Here is a 24,335-nt window from a genome sequence, read left to right on the forward strand (position 1 = left end):
TTTCCCGGGATATTTTTTTTTACATTTTAAAGTCAAATGCATTCATCTGGTGCACTCTGAGAGCAAAATGAAGAGGCTAGTAGATGTATGAAGAACTATAAACATCACATTAATATCCTCTTCACTATGTACCTCGGTTTTGAAGTCACGGTTCGGTTCATTTTTGGTACAGTAAGGGGAAAAAATGGCAAAACATAAAATCGCTTACTTATGAACTTTTGTAAACAACAGCTAATATACCGTAGGCTATTTCTTTTTTTAATTAACACTTAAATTATGTGGCAGTCGCTGGTGGTTAAGCTGGGGTTCCAGTCAGTCACAGTCTGTCAAAATCAATTTTTAGTGTACAGCCAGCAAAACCAAAAGGAATTATAGAGGTACCAACCCCTACCAGTAGGCTACACACAGTAGCAAGCAATAAACACAACACAGCTAAATCCAATGTTCCCCACAGTGTATTAGCTTATTATTAGCCTATGCAGATAGTGAGTGCAAACCAACAGCAGGTGAATACAGTTCAAGCCAACTCCATAGTGAATTTCTCAGTCTTAGTCTGTGTCATTATGTATGTATCAGTCGAGACTTAGACTACTTAGTCTGAGTCTGCACTACTGAGCTCCCCAATCTTGTCAGAGTGCAGTGTATCCTATAGTAGGCTATTCCCACAGAGGCTATGTTATGGCTAAGGCTAATAACCGTATCTCATAGGGACTCTTATACAGCCATTTTACCTTAACATTATCTTGTTTATCTTGTAATGTTTGTAATGTAATGTAATATCCTATACTATCCTATAATATTCCCATGGAGGCTATGTTAATGGCTAGCCTGAGTTTGGTGATATGGCGAACAATAATAGCGGCACTTAGGCCTATTTAATATGCGCAAACGACAATAGCGGCATTTATGGCTAATGTACACCACCTCCGGAACAGATGCGGTACGGCTGCGAAGATACCCACACTCATGTAATCTGTCAGACATACGGTATATGGTGTACATTGCCTGTTTCATGTAGCCTAGGTTTTATGTAGCCTAGGTCTAGGCCTATTCAAACACCTCGTTATCAGACTCTTATGTCAAAAAAGCCTGAAAAGCCAGCAGTAAGCACACTTCTGTGTTGCTATGGAAACGCCGGGTCCACAACTTAAAATGTCTGTGCGGGAACTTTGATTGTTTTTTGTTTTGTTTTGTTTTTGTTGTTTTTTTACTTGCCAAAATTCGATACACCGCTAGCCTGTATGTGGACGTCAGTGGTGGCTCCTGAGCTTGAAAGCAAGGGAGGAAACTGTTTGGGCGTGCGTTTGTTTTTCTTTTGCAGTTTGAAGAAAGATTTAGAGGAATATCTCATTTTAATTTAGCATTAGGATTAGACTGTTGTTCAGTTTTAACCATCAATAATTGTTCCTTTTCTCATTATTTCATTTCTCAGAGTAAATACTGTATATTTATTTCGAGATTTTTGTCAATTATTTGTGCTGTTATGGTTATTATTAGCTTAGTTACTCACTTCTTCACTAGCTTAGATTGTGTTACTTATGGATAGAATTGTAGTGAAAATAGATTATCCCCCCTTTTTGCTGGGGACCCCACTTTGAAAACCACTGGCTTAGGCTACAACTGTTGTGAGAAGCTGGTGAATTTTTGCACATTTTCAATGCAGATTGAAGAAAAATAAGATGGATGAAACAGCTGACACACAATTTAGAGTTGGTCAGATTGTGTGTAGTCCACAAACCCTTATATCTATATACTGTATGCTCTTTTCTTCTTTGTTCTTCTTGTTTCAGGATTTATCTCTATGCATTAGGCTGTGATTACTATTTATATGAATCTATTTATTCACATAGCTTCATGATATATTATGGTATACAGCCTACCTGTGACTGTGACATCAATGTTTTGATTCATCTACTGTCTAAATGTAGCCTATTACTGCATGACTGATCCTATGATGTCATTGTAATCACACTCAGGTGTGCTTTCACAGGACAGGTGTTGTCCATTCAATCAGCCCACCTGTCTTTATAATGGCTGTCTTGTGTTTGTATGAGACTTGACAAAGGCTACGGCCGAAACTGTTGTCAAATAGCGTTAAAGCAGCTACGAGCAAGATTTTCGATTGTTATTAAACAGTATAATTACAATATTGATGCATCACATCTTACCTATAATAGTAGCTGAGACCAAAGCCGTGTGAATCGGAGATTGCTCTCTTGATGATTATTAAGTCTGTGTCTGTCTAAACTTGCATCACCAGGGGGCTCTCTCTCTCTCTCTCTCTCTCTCTCTCTCTCTCTCTCTCTCTCTCTCTCTCTCTCTCTCCGGTGGACCGGATAAACCCGGAAATGAAACCCGGAAGTGAAACGCAGCTGCCTGCCTTCCCCCGTTCGCGCTGCCTAGCAACATACCATAAACAAGGGCTGCGTTCCAATACCCATACTTGTACTTCTTTCTTGTAGTAGCTATGTACTGCCGCTGCCCTCACAAAGTATGGATTGTAGTGAAGGAGAACGCCATGCATACTCTCGCGAACATCTCTCGTTATATTCTAACAGGTTTTTTGGAAGTTATTTTGTGGTTATGGCCGAAGTGGCTGCTGCAAACCGTTTAATTTCACTTCCTGATCTTCCCTGGCCACAGACAGACTAACACTGGCCGATTCACTCTGGGTTTAAGCGAGACTACTTTGCGTTGGTCTCGTCTACTACTAGAGGTAAGATGTGATGCATTGATATTAAATTTAGACTGTTTAATAACAATTGAAAATCTTGCTCGTAGCTGCTTTAAATTACACTTTCTTGCATCTGGAACCAGAGTGTGCGACTTCCCCTCTATCAACATACTTGTTTACTTACATTCCAATTAATCAACTTTGGAGCGTTATTTAGCTCCTCATTTACATTAACCACTCCACATTCACTACAGCTGATCACTGTCACTCTGACACACTGGGACACAGGCCACAAGTAAGACAATAGTCGTGTTTCCATTACCCTCAGAAATGCGCAAAGTCTAAATATCGCAATAGAAATTGGGTAATGGAAACACGTAAATTTTGAAAAACCTCCCAAATATCGCAAAAAGTTTTTGCGCTCTCATGAGGTGGTTTTTCAGACGTGTCGATATAGCAGTTTATCGCAAAAGTGTATGGAAACACTTTTTCCGCATTTGCACGTCATGTGACCCATCTTCTCCTTTGGAAAATGAGGGAGAAAGGGTTTCTATAAGCCGTGGCAAAACCTCTGCAGCAAGTGGAAAACTTTGAAGCAACGCTACCTAGCAGAAAGACGTGTGACGGTGACAGGCTGCCTGTGTGCGTGCATTAAGCACAGCGGCGAGATGAGGGGATGAAAAGCACACACCGGTGCGGTGCTGCTGACTGAAGTGATTAGACTGAGTAGGCTAATACATTACACACGTTTCAGGTGCAATGTTATAATTATAATACACGACATTCCGATTATTGCACCAAATCAGCCTTTTCCCCTCCATCTCTAAATCGGACCAGTTGTAGGCTATTAGGCTACCTTTTTTCCGCGCTCACTGCATTCACCGCAGCCAGCAAATGTTGCCACTCATTTTCTTTTGATTTCATAATCAGGCTGTTTATATGCGTTGTAAATTCATGTTGTGATTTGCATTGACCATTGGTTGGATTTGAGCATGCAGGGGACGGGATATGGGGCAGATCCCCGTGCGTAATCACTGTGGCAGCTGCTGGTAACGGGGAATTGCGTTCAGGTGTGCGCGCCGTCAGACCAAACTCAACTTCAATGGAAACGCCTACAAGTCGCAATTGTACATTGTCGAAGTTGTAGAAATATCGCAATTATTTTGCGAAAAACTGTAATGGAAACACAGCTAATGATAGAATGTAATAGCCTACTGTTTAGGTGATGGGTTTCATACACTTTCTGTAATAAAACATCTGAAAGCAAAAATCTTATCAAATGGGGTACGCGCGGTCTAATTTTGAGGTATCCATGCTTTTATCACTTCTCTCATCTGGATTATTGTAATTACATGTGTGCCTATTATGTTCTTTTTGGGCTCCTTGTGCAGAGAAAATTCCCTGAGGGGCAATAAAGGTTTCATTCATATAATAATAATAATAATAGGATATAATATGAATAAAGATTTGATAAGAGACAGGAGCTGCTTAACAAAAATAAAACACACACACACACACACACACACACACACACACACACACACACACACACACACACACACACACACACACACACACACACACACACACACACACCGTGGCTAGCAGGCCTCGCTAGCACGCTAAAGTTTTCCTTTGTTCTCAACAAGAGATGTGTGTGATGGGGGTATGCTAGCAGTAAATACAGAGGTGGGTAGTTTACCCCACCGTGTTTCCCCTCATTGATTGTTACAGTTGATCTGAAAATAGGCGAGTAATCTATGGTTTATGTCCCGCCAAAGAACTTATTGATAAGACGCGCTGGAGAGGGACAATCGCACACAAGATACCCGCCATTTTGGAGACACCCATGACGATGACACCACGCAAAAGGAGCCGATTTTCAGGCCAAAATGGCGGCAGCGCTGCTCTAATACTCGCTTCTTTCTTTGTTACTCTTCGACTACTCCACACGTCAACACGTGCTAAAACATTTATATTATACAGTCTATGGCACATCTATCCATAACTATATGTTCGCACAGTCCTAAAACAGAAACAAAACGTAACTTTAGGGCTCATGATTAAATACAAACTCACCAACTCACCAAGGAGGAAAATCCAGGAAGTGGAAGGAATGTAAAAAAAAGGGCTGATTGGCGGATACCCAAACAAAGGCCGGTGTTCTGTCGATTTTTACTACCCGTCGAGAAATGCTACTTTGTGGTTCTGCGCGTGCGCAAAGCCGATTTTCCAAGTTTCATCGCCACGCCCATAATTTCTTGAAACCCTTCAGTCCACGCTGTTGTTAACGGTGAGTAACATCCTCAACATACATAAAATTGATAAATTGAGGGGTCTAAGTAGGCTGACATTCATCCTACAGTGGCAGTGAGTTGATTAGTAGTCAACATGAATGCATTAAGTGACGGGAGCATTATTTGATAGGATGTTACTGGACTATCAAATTATGCTACCCCTGAAATATTGATTAAAAATTGATAAAATGGGATGTTGAGTATTTGATCCATCAAAATACACTACCCATGACATAAATTTCATTACACTTTTTGAACATTATACAAGAAAGAGAAGAAAACACTTACTTTACGGCTTTATTTGATATAGCCTAAGGTAGAAAACCATTAAGTAGCATTTTTTGATAGGGTAGCGCGAATCGATAGACAGACCCTATCGGTTTATGCGGCGGTAGCATTTTTCGACAAAGCAGCAAAAATCGACGTTACACCGGCCGACACCACCCGAGCAGCCAATCAACACTGCTATGCAAATCCTTTTGTTTCCGCATTCTCCGCACAGAAAACTACTCGACTTTTATTTGACAAGATTAACGCATTTCATGATCCCAAAACGTCTTCATTTTATATGGAATGGATAGTTCAAATACTATATGGTGTACTATTGTAAAAAATGCAAAACCAAATGTTTTCAAGAAATAGACTTTGGACCTCTGTAGTGGAGAACTGATAGCCACGAGTTGCGGAACCTGGCGACAGCAGCCGTCACAATTCAGACTGGCGCGTTGGCTCGCGTAATGCAATGCAACTGACTGGCTTGTAAGCTAACTTACTGCTTGATAAAAAATAATAAAAAGAGGAAGGGGAAAATATAATCTGCTGCTACTCCATTAGTTTCCTCTAGACTTGATTATTGTAATGTCCTTCTCTCTGGCCTCCCTAGTTGTGCTACAAGAAGTCTTCAGCTGGTGCAAAATGCTGCAGCTAGAATTTTGACTAAGACTAGAAAATTTAATCATCCCAGCAAACATCGTCTTGACCGCGACATCACCAGACGATAGAATTGTGGTTTGGCATCTACCATCTAAGTCTGACGTTCTCTCCACATTCCTCCAAAGTAACGTTTAGACTGTCACTTCAAAACAAAAAATATTGACCTCATATTGCTTTGAAAACACCACATGTAGGTGTCTTTTGTGTTTTTGTTGAATAAAATGACATTTGATTGACAATTTACCTGTTGTGTGATCAGATACTCACAGTGTGACATGCACTCCACCTGCAATGACGACTTTTATTGAACGCCCTTTTCTTTTTTTAATATGAAAACACGTTTATGTCATATAAGTGCAAGTGTCTCTTGCTATGGGCTTGTATTTATCACAAACTTCCTGAATCCTGTGGTATTGTCCCATTTCTCTTGCCGTAACTAAACGCAGTGTTGTGGGTTTTGGATGTGCTATGCTGTCTGCTAAAGTCACGTTGGTTATATTATCGTAAATGATATAAATATACCTGTCTCATCGCTGGTTGAAATCATGAAACAGAATTAGCGAGGCAGCTAGCCTATCAACGCAACTTCCAGTCGGGACCGTCAAAATGCTAAGTCCTCAATGTTAAGTATCTCTATATATGACCAAATCCGTAGCATTTGTAACTAATTCGGTGGCCTAATGGATAAGACACATGACTGCGAAGCGGGCGCCGCAGGATCGAATCCCGCATGAGGTGCTAAGATTTCCATTCAGAATATATAATTAGACCCTGACTAGATGTAGTGGTTTGACGTGCAGCAGACGGTCCTTATACGTGAAAATGTTTGCTGGGATATCACTCCCATTCTTGCCTCGCTTCACTGGTTACCAGTATATGCTAGAGCTGATTTTAAGGTTCTTCTTTTAACATATAAGGCCTTGCATGGCTTTGCACCACCATATCTATCAGAACTCCTTACACCTTATGTACCGGCACGCCCCCTTCGCTCTCTCCATGCTGGTCTTCTTGCCATTCCCGGGGTTAAGAAAAGGGTTGGTTCGAGAGCCTTTGCTTACCGCGCCCCCTATCTGTGGAACAAACTTCCACTATATGTTAGGGATTCTAGTTCAGTTGACATTTTTAAATCAAGACTGAAAACACACCTTTTTTCTATGCACTACGGCCTTCCCGAGAACTATGGTTGAGTTTGTCACATTTTAAAACACCCCTTTTGTTCGGGATGTTTTTTAATGCGGCTGTTTTACCGTTTTACTAGTTTTTATTCATTTATTTATTTTATTTGTATTCTAACACCCCTTCTAACTTGTTTTTTATGTGGCCCTCACTTGTGTTTGTTTTGTTTGTAAACATCCTTTTAACATTAATTTTCTTAGAGCATTATTTGTTGTTGTACTTTGTCCTATGCTCTTTTTTAAGTGTAAAGTGTACTGGGACCATGCTTCATGGTGATTTTGCACTTTAAATAAAGATTGATTGATTGATTGATTGATACTGTGTAAATCTATCTATTACTGTCATGTCATCACAACAAAGTGGAATCTTGATGTCAGCATTCACTTCCTAGTAGACAATGGCGCTGGATTTGAGACTCATTCATCATTGGACAATACAATGTCAATCTTACCGATCTATCTAATCAACAACCAATTAGGTTGAATAAATTAACTGATTGGTAGTGATTGGTGAGGGCGGTTTCCCTGTGAAGTGCATGTGTTTTTCAACCAATCATATTTTGCATGAGATAAATTGCAGAGGAAATGAAACACCCTAGATGGGAATGTTTTTTTACTGTACCCCTGAGGGACAGACCCACTGGCACAGACTCTGTCTGCATGCTGCTCCATCAGTGCCCTACAGGTGTCACTGTTGTTGAAGCATTTTAAGAATAGCATGATTTTTATACAGAAAAACACATTTGATTGATATTTTATTAAAAATATATATATTATTATATAAAATTCCCCATCTCTTCTAAAAAATAAGGGAGGACCATCCTCCCTTGCCTCACTAGAAAAACCTCCTGTGGAGGACGTGCTATACGACATTTTTCAGTATGATTACTTGTACCGTTACACTCCTAATATATATAGAACTATGTACTATATTTGATTATATTTGTTTAAATTTACATGTTCAAATGTTTTTTTTTCTTTTCATCTGGTCACAAGGGGGTGCACGTGCACCCGGTGCACCAACGTAAAATTGCCAGTGTGCGCGCACGTGCCCGTACATGCGTGTAAGTATTGACAGTTAACAGGAGCCATGTGAAAGTTAGTTAGCAGGTTAATGATCAGGACACAGCTGGTGGTTACAGAGAGAGAGAAAAAGAGAGAGTCTGTTACAAAGTGGTTATTTGTATTATTAGGGTTCGTTTCTGCCATGCCGCAAATTCCCGTGAGTTGGTACATCACACAGAGACATGAAATTTGGCCCGATGATAGATATTGGTGGCCGGTTTCTGCTCAAAAAATATTTTTTGAATCGGTGGGTAATACTCCTCACGCACTCCTCACACAATGTTTCCTGTGGAGATGGAAGGCCTACTTGTTACCCAAAACACTGACAGTCCCTGTCACATATTTCAGATGTTTTCAGTCCTCAGTCAGTCTGCGTCATCTGAAGCGTCATCTCAAATTAAATGGGCAGATTCCTGACATGTCCACATTCTCAGCCTGTCCAGCTGAATGTGCCGACTCGCCACAACATCACCATAAACAGCTTGTACTTTTCGTCTGCATGACTTTCCAACACAGTGGTCGTTTTAGTAAATTCATTACAATGCTCATCCTGAAAGTCTGCAACTCCTTTGGCCATCACTCGTTGCAGTTTGCCACGGTTAACAACTGGAAGCAGCCCAAAAGTCCCTAAAACTCCACACCTTCATCTCACTACCCTCCTTTAAAGGTGCTCTCAGTGGTATTATAAGAAAATAAAAATAACAATGAAAATAAAGTGTTAAATAGCTCTACTTTCTGATAGCCATAACTGATATAGAGTGTTTGGGCAGTGGGTCTTCCGCTCTGCAGTATACAGAAAATACACATTTTCTGGGATCCCATTGCACTTTTATCCAATCAGGAGAGGGGATTCCACAGATTCCTTTTCTGTTTACTGCACAGCGGAGGGACTGGGCCACGTTACTGACCAAACACTATATCAGTGATGGCTGTCGGAATGTAGAGCAACAGTATTGAGCACTTATTTTAATCCCACTTCCAGCACCTTCAATAACAATCAAAACAATCAGAGCAACGAAAGGTGTGATGCAGTGCAGAGCGACTGAAACCTGTAAACAGACTAATGTTACTGATCAGCTGTTACAGCGAGCCGCTCGTTAACGTTACTGGTCAGCTGGTTTGAGATCAGCTGTTACAGCGAACCGCTCATTAACGTTACTGGTCAGCTGGTTTGAGATCAGCTGTTACAGCGAGCCGCTCGTTAACGTTACTGGTCAGCTGGTTTGAGATAAGCTGTTACAGCAAGCCGCTCGTTAGCGTTACTGGTCAGCTGGTTTGAGGTCAGCTGTTACAGCGAACCGCTCGTTAACGTTACTGGTCAGCTGGTTTGAGATCAGCTGTTACAGCGAGCTGCTGGCGTTAAATAAAGCCTGACAGGGTGATGCAGGCATTGTTGTACTCATGTCCTGCAATAATGACTTGGACTTGAACACTGATGACTTGGACTTGGACTCGAGCATTCATGTATTCTGACTCAGACTTGTTACTTGATAAAAACTGTTTTTGAAGGGGAGGGTTGTAATCGGCCCTAATCATTTGGCATAAGATATTGACAGCTATATTAATACTGTGACATTCACATTCATATTCAATTTGGTGAATTTGGTGACAGCCACGTGTGTTCCACCTACATGTGGATTCACGTTCATGTTCAGTAGGCTAACTCCAGATTCGGACTCGGACCCAGGTAATGGGGACTCGACTCGAACTCTTCTTTGGTGACTCGGACTCAAAAAACTGGGGACTCGATACTCGATTTGGACTCAAGATATAGTGGCTTGACTACAACCCTGGATGCAGGACCCCGACATGAAGCAAGCCTTACATTTAGCTGACTTCTTTCTGTGGACGTGGTCCTCCAGAGCATTAGCAGCATTAGCTAGTTTTATTTCATTTCAAACTTTGGATTCTCACATATGCTAAACAGAGCCAGATTAACACCCCCAGGGGCCCCTGGGCACTGAAGCTCCCAGGGGCCCCCCTACCCATCGTCGGGATGTTTGGATGTTTTTTCGCCATATTTAGAGGAATATCTCATTTTAAATTAACATTAGTATTATACTGTTATTATGTCATTGTTCAGTTTCTGAGATTCAGCTTCTCACTCACTCATAGGCGATTCTAGGCTTTGCAAACAGGTAGCACCAGCAGGATAACAATAATAGTCTGACTGGGGGGTTTCTAGGGGGGGCTATGCCCAGGGGAGAAATTTTGTACATTTTAAAGTAAAATGCATGAATCTGATGCACTCTGAGAGCAAAAGGAAGAGGCTAATCTTCACATTAATATCCTCTTCACTGTGCTGCGGCTTTACAATGATGAAAAAATAATTAATAAATAAATAAATAATACAGGTGCAAGCAAAACACTAATGAGGGTTTCCAAATTCCAATCATGGAAGTTTGAAGCCCTCATTAGTGTTTTGCTTGCATCTGTGTTAACCCTGCCTTTTCGACAAAAAAACCCTGTGAGAAGGGTCTACTGTCCCAACTCCCAGGCTATGTAAATAGCCTACAGTAAGCAACACATGTGACTAAAGTGTGTAGGCTACAATAAAACAGAACAGACAGGTTGCTGATATGGGATTCATGGCTTCTGTTCAGATATCAAATGCATGGCATGTTTGTGCCTTCCAACCATAGCATTAAAGTTAGTCAATCTTTTCTAGTAGAACAATGTACTAATAGCTTATACTGAAGTATAACCATACTGTAACTGTAGTAGGCTACATTACTGGTTAATTTGAACAAAACATTAAGAATAAGAGCAGCTTATGGAATTTATAAATGTCCTTTGTAACAGCAGTGTAGAGAAATATCTGCAAATGACATCTCAAAGACAGGATGCTGTTGAGAAATATTTGAGGCCGTCTTCAATTGTGCTAAAACAACATTGGTAAGCTTTGTACAAAGAAGATACTGTTGCATTAATATTGGTATCCTATTTTATGGTTAAGTAGCCTATATTTGCACGCTATTGGTATTGTTATATATTTTTTTTTACTGGGAGTAGCCTACTCACGAGTCTCTCAGGCTGCAGTAGTGTCGTTAAGTTAAGTTAACAAGCAGCTGGGTGCCAGCCGTGGCTCTCTCTCCCTCCCCCGCTCTCATGTCTCGTCTCTCTCTCTGTCTCCCTCTCTGTCTCTCGCTCTCTCTCTCTTTATCTCTCTTTCCCTCTCTATCTGCCTCGGTCTCTCGCGCTCTATCTCGCGAAAATGGGGGACATCTAAATAGTTTATTACGTAGAAATAAAATTAAAAAATCATCTGGCCAGTAGGGGTTGCACGTGCATCCGGTGCACCAACGTATAATCGCCAGTGCACTCACTTTCATGTCACCACCTGCTCTCCCTTTAGGTCGTTTTACACTACAACAGACAGCAACAGAGGCAGAAACACTAAAATTATTTAGTCTTATATTTTATTATCTTATTATTATAAACCAAACCTAAAAAATAACATGCTTTGCTCATAGTCTTCAACTAAACCCTAAATATCGCAGTATAAAACATAAAACACATTTTAATCATATATATATATATTTTTTAATTGACATTACATTTCCAATACAAAACAGCAGAGGGTGCCGCAGCACCACAAGCACCCCCACTTCCCGCGCCCCTGGTCACCACTTGCCCACAGGCATCCAATGAGATTAAATCATCAGACTTAATCTTCTTGGAAACAAATTTTATTTTGTCCTGATTGGTCTTAGATTTGTGTCATAGTTCTGTGGAGCCCAACATGAGCCCGACCCGGGGGGAAAAAAAAAATAAAAAAAAAATTGGAGGGCCCCTTCACACCGATGGCACCTGCCCAGGTTGCCCTATGGTTAATCCGGCCTTGATGCTGAAGCCTGCTGAAGCCTATATATCTATATATAAATATATATCTATATCTATATATATATCTGCCCTAGCAGCACTTTTCAGTGTGGGAGACTGAGCCTCCCCTCAGAGAACATATAGACAGCTGCACCCCCCCCCCCCCATTAATTATTGCCATTCTTACTATTATGTTGTATGCTCTACTTGCGCATAACGAGTTCCAAAAATGTTGTAAACATCTTCATCCTTTAAGATTTTAAAACTTCTTTAGCCTTCTTTTTTCAAATATCTTCTTTAAAACATTTTGATCCACTCTGAAGGATTTTTAGAGATCGTCACCACAGACGATCTGTGGTGCCCCAACGACCCTCCGGGGTTATGGGATAGGTGAGGTGAAGGTGAAGGACTTTTAATCATTTTCATGAGATCACAATATCTATCTCCCTCTCTCTCCCCCTCTGTCTCACCCCCCCTCTCTCCCTCTCTCATACTCACACATTTCGTGAGTCACACGCTTCCTAGCAGCATCTCTTCAATTAGCGTTGGCTGTCCTCTGAGCACATGACACACACACACACACACACACACACACACACACACACACACACACACACACACACACACACACACACACACACACACACACACACACACACACACAAATTCAGGAGAAATGCAGCTAAATGACTGAAGGAATTTTGAATCCTGACTGAGTTTGGAAAGAGCGAAGTTCTAATAAGAGGGACTGGAGCACACTGATAGACTTGCAGCTTTTATTTGTACAAACAAGGGACGTTTTGACACTACTGTGTCTTCATCAGAGTCCAAATTGACAAAGACATGAAGCAACTGATTATATAGTCAACCTAAACCAGGTGTGAAGTCCTTATTGGATAATAGGTTGAACAGTTCCACATCTACATGTATTAGAGAGTGGGAGTTGCCAGTCAATGTCCAAGTGCCACACCCCCAGTACCATGATAGACAACGGAGTATAGAAATCTCTTATCGTTACAGAGAGAGAAAAACAAAGTATGAAAATGTGTGAAAATACAACTAAAATATCCATCAAAAATGGCAGAGGAAGACATGACATTCAGTTCTTCATAAATGCCACAAAGGTAACATCATAACAATACAAAGTAGAAAAGTGCACTCAGTAGAGTCAAGTCAGGTCAAGCCAAGTCAAGTGTATTTGTATAGCCCTATTTAGCTAGTGCTCCGAGGGCTCCCATGGCAAGTGTGCATGGTTTATCTGGACGACGTGCTGATATACAGCCCCACATTCTAGCGCCATCTCTCCAGCCTGCGGGAAGTCTTCTCCAGGATCCAGACGGCGGGCCCCCGACTAAACCCCAAAAAGTGCCACTTGAATGAGGCTGAATGTGATGCAGCCTTTGAGTATCTGAAAGGGGTGCTCTCCTCCGCCGCGGTGATCACCATGCCTGACTTTAACGTCCCCTTTAAAGTGCGGATGCCTCCATGGAAACAGTGGGGGCCGTGTTGGCTCAGGATAGAGAGGGAATGGAGAGAGTGGTTGTGTATGCCAGTCAATCGCCCCCTCCCAACGAAAGACGCTGGTCCACATTTGACAGAACTGTGAGCTGTTGTGTGGGCTGTACGTCAGTTTAGGCACTACATTGGAGCGGCTGCCTTCACCATAATAACAGATCATAAACCCTTGCTGGGACTGCGCGGCATGTCTATTGACAAGAACCCCACAGGGAAGAGAGCCAGATGGATACTGTAACTGGACCCTTTCAACTGGGTCATACAACACAGGGAGGGAAACCGGCATGCTAACACCGACGCTCTCTCACGGCGACCTCCGGACCATGAGGCCAGCAAGGGGGATGTCACCTCCTGCAAACCAGCCAATCAGGTGAATGCCATAGACTCAGAAAGGAGCCCCAGTGCTCCCCGGGTGGACGTTCAGCTGTCTCAGTCACCCGTGTTACACTCTCAGGCCTCTGACCTCACTGATGGGGGGCTGCGCGTGGAAACGGACTGTGGCTCAGAAGCCTTGCCCGTCATGCATGCACTTTTGCGTGACGGAACTGAGTTGAAAGAACTGCAACGGGCCGACCCTGAAATTGGCAGAGTGTTGGAATGGATGGAGGACAATGGTTCTAGACCACCTCAGTGGCGGATGAGAGGCAGCTCCAGGGGGCTTCGGAAGCTATGGACTGAATTTTCCCGTCTTTCTGTCGCGAATGGACTGTTCTGCTGGGCCAAACGTCCCCTCCAGGGAGATGCTCAGAAACAGGTGGTGGTGCCCTCATCACTTGTCCCTTAGGTGCTCCAGTCTCTTCATGGGGGCCCCACTTCGGCGCACTTCTCAGGAGAACGTGTATGGGAGAGAGCGAGGCAAACATGTTACTGGCCCTTTATGTTCAATGATATTTGGGCATGGTGCGAGCAGTGCATCCCGTGTCAAACCCACAGGGCCCCGGTGCCTAAGCATCGAGCACCGATGGGGGGGGTCCCAAGCAACTCGGCCATTCCAAAGAGTGGCAACTGACATTCTCGAACTGCCAATGACCTCTAAGGGAAACCGATATGTGTTAGTGGTAGAAGACTACTTCACAAAATTTTTAAACATATATGCTCTGCCTAACCAGACAGCTCCGTCCGTGGCACAGTGTTTGTTTCAGGACTATGTGCTAGTACATGGCATTCCAGAAGTGGTTTTACAGTGACCAGGGAAGGCAGTTTGAGGCTGAGATCGTGCAGAGACTGTGTCGGCTTTTGGGGATTAGGAAAACACGCACTACCGCATATAATCCAAAATCAGATGGAATGGTCGAACGCTTCAATCGGACTCTCATTGACCAACTGGCCAAATCATTGCTTGGCTGCGGAGGTGAATGGGATGATTATTTGAAGCAGGTGGCTTTCGCTTACAACACATCTGTTCATGCCAGCACCGGATACACTCCTTATTACTTAACTCATGGACGGGAGGCCTGTGTCCCAGTGGATGTGCTGGTGCCCTCTCAGATGGTGCGCTCGGAGGTGCCGTGGTCCCCAACTGACTTTGCGAGTTCTCTGGCCGGACGGCTGGAGAGTGCTTTTGGAGGTGCCAGACACGGAGGTGCTGTCGCCCACGAACAACAAAAGCTGTACTATGATGGGACAGCCTGTCACCAGCCATATAAAGAAGGGAATCTAGTGTATCTCCATAACCCCACACAGGACCGTATGAAGCTAGCTCCCCACTGGAAAGGGCCCTGGTCCTGGCGGTGCTGGACTCAGAGGGGGAACCGGGACTAACCTATCATATTGGCTGTCCTTTGGAACCGGGACAGGAGCAAGTAGTGCATTATGATAGACTGAAGCCCTACACAGTGTTGATGCCCCCGGGTTCGTCAAGTGACCCCCCAGCTTCACCCCCTCACGCTCCCTCACTGCTGGACGAGGGCTCATCTGCTGGGGAGTGGGGGTTTGAGGAGCCACTGGCCGCCGGTGACACAGAGACTGTTACGGGTACTAGTGAGTCATCACGGACTGTTTCGCGGTCTGGGGAAATTTGAAACGGCCTGGGCATTTCAAGGACTTTGTCACTTATGATTAACTGAGTTATGGGGTTGTGGGTTGGTCATGGAGAGAGATAAAAAAAAAAAAAATGTGTCGTTGGGTATTGTTATGGAAATGCACTGTGAATGTTTGGGAACATGGATGCCTTTGCACAGGGGGAGGATGCAGTGTTATGGAGTGTGTTAATTTCCGTGTCTCTGGGGGCTTTGAGTGCTTTAAGTGATGGGGGTATTGAGTTACTGAGTTAAGAGTGTGGCTTTTGAGGGTGATGATAGATAGATAGATAGATAGATAGAGTACTTTATTAATCCCCTGGGTGAAATTCTTGTGTTACAGCAGAAGCCAATGTCAGTACATCTCAGTAAAAAACACACAAAAGAAAAAGCCAATGTCAAAAATATGTCAGACATAGAAACCATGTCAGAAACATGTCAAGAAAGCACAGCATTTAAGTTATCCTATCTACAGTAACGTTAAATAAAATAAGATAAGAAAATAAATTGCACCTGTAATTTACAGCTGTAGCAAGCACACATGTTCTATGTGGCCAAAATGGACATTGTGCAACATCATTATAATTATAAAGTGACATAGGCTACAGCAATAGCAATGATGAAATGAGGGTTCACCAGCGTATCTATGGGAGGGGTGTGGAGGAGAGAGGGAGACGGAGTGAAAGGAGGAGTCTGCTCTCCCTGCATGTAGGCTACACGACTTATTATATATGCTAATTGCCGGTGGTGGATAAAGTACTCGAAAACCATACTTAAGTAAAAGTAAAGATATCTTCCCAGAAAAAGACTTTGGTAAAAGTCAAAGTCACTCATTAGAATATTACTTGAGTAAAAGTCCTAAAGTACTTGATATTTTCTGTACTTTAGTATCAAAAGTAATTTTCTGATATTAAATGTACTTAAGTATTGAAAGTAAAAAGTACAAGTAAATGCTGCAAAAAAAAATCAAGCAAAAGACATGCCTGGGCTTGAGTGGAAGTCGATTTCTTCTTCTTGACTTTTATAGACGGTTTTAATTTGACGATAAAAACATTCTAAATTGAACCCCCGCTCACTTCCTGTTGCAGTGTTTGCTATGGACATAAAAGAAAAAAAAACATTCAAGTGCAGGACTGACCATTCCGTGAAAACCGTCTATACAGCTGAGCAGCGAAAACAAAAGTAACAATCTCGAGTGAATATTTCTGCAGTTTGCCGAATGCTGAGAAAAAGGAAGTGCTGTGGGGTTGCGCTCTGGTGAAAACCATCTATAGACGGTTTTCACGGAATGGTCAGTCCTACACTTGAATGTTTTTTATTATTTTATGTTCATAGCAAACACGGCAACAGGAAGTGAGCGGGGGTTCAATTTAGAATGTTTTTGTTGTCAAGTTAAAACCGTCTATAGCCGCTGGCAAACAACGTTATGTTGCATTACGATTAACGTAACTTGCAAACTAGGAGCACTGATTTGCCAAACCTGATCGCTTGCAGGCTAGGCGATTTCTTCTGATTTTACTTTGTAACTAAGATGCTTGGGGGAAATGTAGTGGAGTAAAAGTATCCATTTTATTTGACAAATGTAGTGGAGTAAAAGTGAAAGTTGACAGAAATATAAATACTCAAGTAAAGTACAGATACTCAGAAAAAATACTTAAGTACAGTACTTAAGTATTTATACTTAGTTACATTACACCACTGCTTAATTGCAGTGGGCACAAAAGACCTCCTGTAACGCTCTTTAGTGCAGGAGAGCTGCTGGAGCCTCTGACTGAACACACGCTGTTGTCCTGTAACGCTCTTTAGTGCAGGGAAGCTGCCGGAGCCTCTGACTGAACACACTCAGTTGTCCAGTCAGTAGGTCGTGTAGGGGGTGTGTCACATTGTCCATTATTTTGAGCACTTTCTCCAGCATCCTCCTCTCCACCACCACCTCCAGGGGCTCCAGAGTAGTTCCCAGCACAGAGCCAGCTCTCTTTATCAGTTTGTTCAGTTTCTTGGAGTCTCTGGCTCTGATACTGCTGCCCCAACTGATGGCTGCGAAGAGGATGGCACTTGCCACAACAGACTGGTAGAAGGTCTGCAACATCCTGCTGCACACCTTGAAGGAACCGAGCTTCCTCAAGAAATAGAGTCTGCTCTGCCCCTTCTTGTGTACAGCCTCGGTGTTGCAGCTGATGCAGTTGAGTTGATGGAATGTGTTGGTTGCTTTGTGTTCCATTGCCATGCCATGTAGTTACACCGTGAATGAATGCTAAAACGAGGACGTTTGTTTTGGAGGAGGGGAGGTGTGTAAGCTATTTTTATGAAGGTGCTATATAATTTATGTTTACGTTCTAGACAGCCAAGTAGCCTATTGGCCGTAGGCTCTTATGTTGAAGACAGGAAGCGGAAGTGTGTGTTGTGGTTGTCGGGGGGACTTGACGCTATGTTATGCTGGAAGCGGAAGAGAAATAAAGCTGGCGTCTCTTGGAGTTGCCCCGTTTATTGGTTTTTATATCAAAGTATAGGCGCAGCCCAGAGCCCCTGGCGCAGCCTACGCTCGGCTACATAACGTTTAATATAATAAAGTAAGATCTCACACTAACCTTTTGATTCAATATGCTGCCATCTGGGAAGCAGACGAGAGTAGGCTGGGCACCTTTCATCCCACTTTTTGTCATGGGGCGTAAACCACGGAACCAGAATGAACACCGGAAGGCAGTGCGCCAAAAAACGTCTTTGTTGCCGTTAGCTTGACGTCTCTTGCCTCGATTAATTGTCTGATTCAAAGCTTCTGTATTGGCTTAAAAGATGTGAGATTGTGAATCCGCAATGTTTCTAAAAGAACTTCTTCAAAAACTTCGTTCGGTACGTCCATCTTTTGTTTTGTTGTTTGCCGTTCTGATACTTGGGTCAAATTGTCAAGTTAACGTGAAAGTTGACGAGCTAGAAACGCTGCCCATCCGGTCTAGGGCGGGCTCTAGGCCGGAACCAGGTAGGGTGACAAAATCAATTGTGGGCGGGAGCCAGGCTCTTTCTCGCCGAGAAGAGCCTGGTGACGCGAGGTTAGACGAGAGCAGCAGAGTGCAGTCAGCCAATCAGAGGCAGAGAGGGGCGGGCCATGCCTTTGCCTAGCCTTCGCCATCATGGGAAAAATATCGACAACCGTATATCCTTGTCCTGCGGAGGGCAGTAATACTCTTAGCATCTACCGTGCCGGAAATTTGAAAGAAGAAGAAGGTGGATCTCACTCACTCACTAAAGCTGAACGTTCACGTGGTAAATACCGGTATGTATCATTTTGACAGTTAAGTTCCTATTAGTTATTATCTGACGTGAGAAGTCTAAGCTGACTTCACACTGACACAGCTAGCCAGCTAACGCTAGCCTAATGTACAGTTAGCTAACAGCTAGCTGTGATGGTTTGGTACTAGAAACAGCCTGTTAGCATGAGACGCTGGAGTTAGCTAACACACCGTTCAGGGGCTCTTCACACATTAACAACGCTGCAGGTTATCATAATATATAGACAGGGCAAGATGTTGCAGTGTGTCTGTGACGACCAAGTGCTGACACACTACGGTGTTTACATTGACATGTGTATCCGGTTATGAGGCGCATATCCTGGTTTTTCATCATATTCAGGATATGGCGTTTACATGGAACACAGATCATCAGGTTATCATATCCCTGCAGTAAAACAGTATCCGGGTTACTGGTTGCACAGGTACCTGTGATGTTTAATTCCAACCATTGACTGTATACAGAGGAGGTTTTTCCAGTGAGGCATAGGAGGATGGTCCTCCTCTATTAGATTGGGGATTTTATATGTTTTTTCTTATGTGCAGACGCTCATTTTTTCATTCATTATATTCTTATATGCTTAAAATGCTTCAACAACACAGGTCACTGTTGTTGGAAAGGAGAGCTCCATGCAAAGAGTCACTCTGGCCCTGGTCCCAGCCTTTAGTAGGCAGATAAAAAAACTTCGCCCTGTGGGTGTTTATTTATTTGGTCATTTATCTAATGAAAAATATGATTGGTTGAAAAACACTTGCAATTCACAGAAACCTGACAGAAACACGTGAGAGTGATGTGTTTTCCCACCAATCACATTGAGCTGGAGGTTCGCACGCCCTTACCCTGGTTAAACCAGGTGAAATCTAATTGGTTGTTGGTTGGATAGATGGCTGACAGTGATTGACATTCTGTATTGTCCAATGCTGAATAGCCTACGTCTGAAAATCTTGTTGAATCTGCAGCGCTCCATTGGAAATGCAGGAAATGAAGACCTGACAGGCTAATAGATAGATTTACAGACAGTAGCACCTATATTTTCCCCTTTCTCTTTTCCTATGTTTTATATTATCAAGCAGTAAGTTAGCTCACAAGCCAGACAGTCATTGCATTGTATTACGCGGAGTTTAGAGAGGGCAGCGTGGTTCACACAGAGGACAGAGGGTCAGAAGCAAACACTGGGATAATTTAACCTCATCGGCTGCACTCGCACCGGCTACAGACTGCATGGATATTCAAGTAAGTCAATTCAGTTCGAGTTATCCGGGTCTTCTACTAAATTCGGCGTCCACCAAGCAGTGCTACTTTTTCGTATTATATTGTTTTATGCTGAATAGCCCGCCATTTGGCGATCTTAAACTCGCACATTTTTTAACTGAATTTGGCAGCGCGTAACCAGCGTGGAACGAAACAGCAATTTGCATAGCAAATTGCAACGAAACATGCAATTTGCATGTTTCGTTATGAAACGAATCTTGTAGCCTATGTTGGACGTAGTGAAGTGTTTTTGATTGATTTGTTCATCCATCAAGCCTTTTACTGACAGACTAACTAACTAAATAGAAGAAAGAAATAAGGAATCGATTGGGACGATTGGGAAGGGGGGGTAAATAACGCTCCAAAGTTGATGAATTGGAATGTAACTAACATGTTGATGCAGCAGCACTGTCGAGAGTGTGTCCCCCTGTACTGATAATGATGTTATCTATCACATCCGCTAACCTGTTGCTCGTTGAACAAGTCGGCATTTATCAGCTCAGCTGCACCGTTTACAGACGGGTACATTGGACGGTCGAGAGAGAGAGAGAGAGAGAGAGAGAGAGAGAGAGAGAGAGAGAGAGAGAGAGAGAGAGAGAGAGAGAGAGAGAGAGAGAGAGAGAGAGAGAGAAGAGAGAGAAGAGAGAGAAGAGAGAGAAGAGAGAGAAGAGAGAGAGAGAGAGAGAGAGAGAGAGAGAGAGAGAGAGAGAGAGAGAGAGAGAGAGGCGCTGCAGTCTTTCCACAGCCTGTGCTGAATTTACAGCAGGGTGTGTTTGATCTCACTATCATGTGCACGCCACGAGCAAACACATGCAGTCACATGCAGCTCAGTCAGGGTCAGTGATCAATGCAAATCCAGCGCACCTGGGAAGCAAAATATGTCATAAAATACTCAAACTCCCAAGGTTCCTGTCGGCACTAGGAAGCTTCTCCTGTCCTCAATATGGGTAAATTACTGGCTTCCGTATGAGGACTATCATATCTTCGGATTTGCAATCGGACGCCGGAGACGGGTAGGAGAGCGTTTTGAACAGCCTTTCCCCCCTTATTGCCTATGGGAAGGCTGTGAGGGGTGGGCGATAATAGCAAAAATATCATATCACGATTTTTTCAGGCAGGATCACGATCCACGATCTTATCATGTTTTTTTTTCATTTTGGTTTTTAAGACTATTTTGCAAGTTACTGAACAGTACAAGTACAACCAAACTAATTCCCAATCCATAATTCCATATTTAAAAAAATACAGCCCTTTAAACAAAACAAAACCTAAGATGAAAGAATAACAGACAATTTAGTGTGCAATTCTGCAGTGTAAACAAATATGTATTTGTATGACTCACAAGCCAAATTAATAACTCATTCACTCAAATCAACTCTCAATAACTGTCAAACTAGATGAATGATGAATAGTTTGACAGTTATTGAGAGTTAATTTGAGTTAATGAGTTATTAATTTGAGTTAGTGTGGACCAGTGATGTCACTGGTCCACACTTTAACAGTCATTAACTGTCAAATTAAATGACAGACTTCAAAACCGTTTACAGTTTTCTGATATACTACTGATGTTCTAATGATACAAAGCTGGTTGAAAATGGGCGGAGTGTTCCTTTAAGCTTAAAATAACCCACTCATATTCTGGTTTATTTCAAGAAAAACATTTCGGCTAGTGGAAATTCGAATTGGCTGGTAACTTTAAAATCTAGCAGCCATATTGGCAGGTGGTGAAAAAAGTTAATTTCAAGCCCTGCAGGGAGAGCAGGTGGTGACTGTGCGTGAGAAAAGGATCAAATATTGGTGGTTAAGACTGAATAATGACATCACAACTGTTAATTCAAAATGAGTTATTCCTCTAAACCTGGCTTCAAATGCCCAAAATGTTTCGCGCTGGCGCCGTTCAGCCCTCAGCAAAATCTGGTAGCGAGGACATTTTTTTGTGGCCCTCTCTATCATCAAAGTTGCCCATCCATGCGTTACGGCGTGACAATATGTGTTCGGCCCCCGGCAACAATCTGGGTTTCTCATGTGGCCCCCCATGAAAAACACTTGCCCACCCCTGGGCTAGACCATAAATCACTCGTTGTAGCAAAAAACTGGACGTTGGATTTAGGGATGTCGAAAATCATAATTTTCTTTGACCGACAACCGACCCTCATTAGCCGACAATTGTCGGTTAACCGAGAAGATTAAAATGCGCATTTTGACTGTCTGTGCCACATTAAACCCTTACCACAACAAATGCTTGATTTTTTTTCATTAGAAAGCGTTTATTTTTACATCTACAAGCAGAAGAAAACACATTAACAAAACGAAAAGACAAGTTGAATCCTCCAGCCATCTAAACAAAAACATTCCTCCGATAGGCTATACTGCTTAGAGCTGCACGCTATGCATATTAAGGACACGTCAATTGACATGCAGCCGCCCCGTGAAGTACTGTTTGAGCGGACGACAGCCCAGGCTGCAGGGCGCACTGACAACGCGCGCATCACTACAGTATCTTCTACTTTTAGCAATATATAATACCTGCTTTTGGTCTCACTCCTTCTCCCTCTGTCTTCACGCACGCAACGAGGGCTATGCTCTCTGTGTTAACAGTCATTATGAAGACGAGTCCGCATGCAGCTGTCAGTAGCTGCTTTCACACCGGCTTTGAAAGTGTCAATGAATGCAGTCTACAAACAATCCGTCTCTCGTTGTGAAACAATTTCTCCGAACTGCTCTGTGTTGGACAGTAAAGACTAACGTTAATTGTTACTTTTCAATCGTCAATTAGACGCATGTCTGCATTTTTGTAACACGGTAAAAAACTACTGTTTGATCATTGAGTGCGAGCGTATGCATTCGTGTGCACGATGAACATGCAGAGAGGGAGGGAGAGAGAGTGAAACCGAATGAGCCAGTGAAGAAAAAGTAATGTGCACGTTCCATCAGGTTTGACTCCAGACACGGAAGTGCGCGGTGCACGCTGAACGCTGTGAGGTGAGCGAGGTGTCGGGTTTCAGGCCATGCGCTCTGTCCTGACCAAACTGAAAAGCTGTTTCATGACAGCGGCTGGAACACAGAAGCAGCAGAGTGACTGGCTGGCTGTAGTCTGCACAGGGCTGAGTCTAGCACAGGGCAGGCAGGGCGTCAGGGGACTGAGGGGAGAAATGCATCGCACTTCTCCTGTCTGGTCAAAGCAGAGGGGGGCGGGGCTGTGGCGCATGTGTGGAGCGGACAGAGAGAGATAGAGAGAAGTCAGTGCTGCTGACAATGCACACTGCTTTTCTCTCAAACATTTGGAAAAGCCTTTCTCTAAATGAATGTTGTTCTGGCAGGAGCTTTTAATTCCTATATCCTGCTGCTACAGTAACTACTTGTTAACATTGCTTACAGCGAGGGAGGAAAAAAAACACCATATTGGCAACACGTTGTATGCCAATTTAATATGCAAATTAACCGTTTGACCGACATGCTTAACCGACCAATGACGTTGTCGGCGGTTAACCGGTTAACGGTTAACCGTCGACATCCCTAGTTGGATTCTGTGTTCCATCTTCTCACGTACAGTACAGTACATCCATGGAATGGCCGTTCTGGACATGTATTTGCGGCTGGGTATCTTGTACCGCGGATCAACTATTTTGAGCAGCCTTTTAAAACCCGCATTTTCCACGGTTTTTATGGGCATCATATCTTTGGTTATGCAAAATGTTACAGCATCGGTTACCTCTTTCCAACACTTACTTTTCCTGGAATACGGAGTGCCTTTCTGAAAAGCATCTGCTAGTGTGCTTTGTTTGGGTCTCGCTTCTAGCTGCTTGGCTGCACTCGCCTGTGTCCCCCTCACGGTTTGACTGTCCGCATACTCCTTCGGGTGCTTTCTTTTGAGGTGGTTAAAAAGGTTTGTCGTGTTGCCTTCCGACGTGCGAACCGTGTCTTTGCAATGTTTGCAAATAACCCTCTTTCGCTCCGTGTCGATTTTGGAAAATCCAAACCAGGTCCATATCACTGATGTTGAATTTTTTTTGGGCACCAACTCTCCTGTGTTTTCCTCCTCCATGCTGCCGCTCGCCAATTGAGAGAGGGGGGTGGGGGCGCGGGGGGTGGGGAGGAAAACTTTGCACCCGTCTTTCAGACATAGAAATGCAACTGATATAATGTGCACTGCATGTTGCGCATTGACTGTATAAAGTCTATGTAGCGCGATTATAACTATCTGTCTAGAAAGGCAGATCGTGGAGCCATTCTGATCGTCAACGATCTAAGATTGTCATATCGCCCACCCTTATGTGTGACACTGACTGCTGTATGAGTA

The 24,335-nt window shown here is 43.1% G+C and overlaps 1 protein-coding gene across 1 annotated transcript in view; it reads left to right on the forward strand.

The window, feature by feature from the left end:
* The first annotated feature begins 18,710 nt into the window (after positions 1-18,710).
* Positions 18,711-24,335, forward strand: part of atrip (ATR interacting protein) — a 117,339-nt gene continuing 111,714 nt past the window's right edge. The window contains exon 1 of the mRNA XM_083661634.1: positions 18,711-18,770. The gene's annotated coding sequence lies outside the window, so the exon portion shown is untranslated. The remainder of the gene's footprint in view (positions 18,771-24,335) is intronic.

Source organism: Poromitra crassiceps (assembly GCF_964638095.1).
Source record: "Poromitra crassiceps genome assembly, chromosome: 27".
In the NCBI taxonomy this organism is placed as follows: domain Eukaryota; kingdom Metazoa; phylum Chordata; class Actinopteri; order Beryciformes; family Melamphaidae; genus Poromitra; species Poromitra crassiceps.